The following is a 956-nucleotide window of genomic DNA, read 5'->3' as shown; positions in this document are numbered from 1 at the left end:
CCCCACCCCTCCCCCAGCGCCGCAACCAACCCAAAAATGGGGCTTGGAACCCCAAACTGGGGCTTTTTGAACCCCAAATCTGGGGCTTTCAACCCCAAAAAAGGGGCTTTGAACCCCAAAAAAGGGTTTTTGAACCCCAAAAAAGGGTTTTTGAACCCCAAAAAGGGGCTTTGAAACCCAAATCAAAGCTCTGCCCTTTCCAGCCCCGCTGGGGTTGGTTGGGTTGGGGTTTTTTTCCCCTTTTTTGTTTTCTTTTTTCCCTCCTCTTTTCCCTTTTTTTCCCTCCCTTTTCCATTTTCTTTTTCCCTGTTCACTTTTCTTTTTCCCCCTCTTTTCCACCAAAAAAGGGTTTTTGAACCCCAAAAAGGGGCTTTGAAACCCAAATCAAAGCTCTGCCCTTTCCAGCCCCGCTGGGGTTGGTTGGGTTGGGGTTTTTTTCCCCTTTTTTGTTTTCTTTTTTCCCTCCTCTTTTCCCTTTTTTTCCCTCCCTTTTCCATTTTCTTTTTCCCTGTTCACTTTTCTTTTTCCCCCTCTTTTCCATTTTTCCCCCCATTTTTCTCCCATTTCCATTTTCCCCTTGCCCATTTTCTTTTCTTCCCTTTTCCACTTTTTTCCCCTCTTTTCTATTTCCCTTTTTTCTCCCTTTTCCATTTTATTTCCCTTTTCCATTTCTTTTCCCCCTCCTTTTTTCCTCCCCTTTCCCCCCCTTTTTTCCCCCCCTTTTCAATTTTATTTCCCTTTTCCCCCCTTTTTTTCCCCTTTTCCATTTTATTTCCCTTTTTCCCCTCTTTTTTCCCTTTTCCATTTTATTCCCTTTTTTCTCCCCTTTTTCGATTTTATTTCCTTTTCCCCCCTTTTCCCCTTTTTTCCCCCCATTTTTCCTTTTCCCCTCCTTTTCCCCCCCTTTTTCCTCCCCTTTTTCCATTTTATTTCCCTTTTTCCCCCCTTTTTTCTCC

Source organism: Pyrgilauda ruficollis, unplaced genomic scaffold (genome assembly GCF_017590135.1).
Source record: "Pyrgilauda ruficollis isolate IOZ18807 unplaced genomic scaffold, ASM1759013v1 scaffold901, whole genome shotgun sequence".
NCBI lineage: Eukaryota > Metazoa > Chordata > Aves > Passeriformes > Passeridae > Pyrgilauda > Pyrgilauda ruficollis.
The sequence above is the reverse complement of the archived record's forward strand: the minus strand, read 5'-3'. Positions refer to the sequence as shown.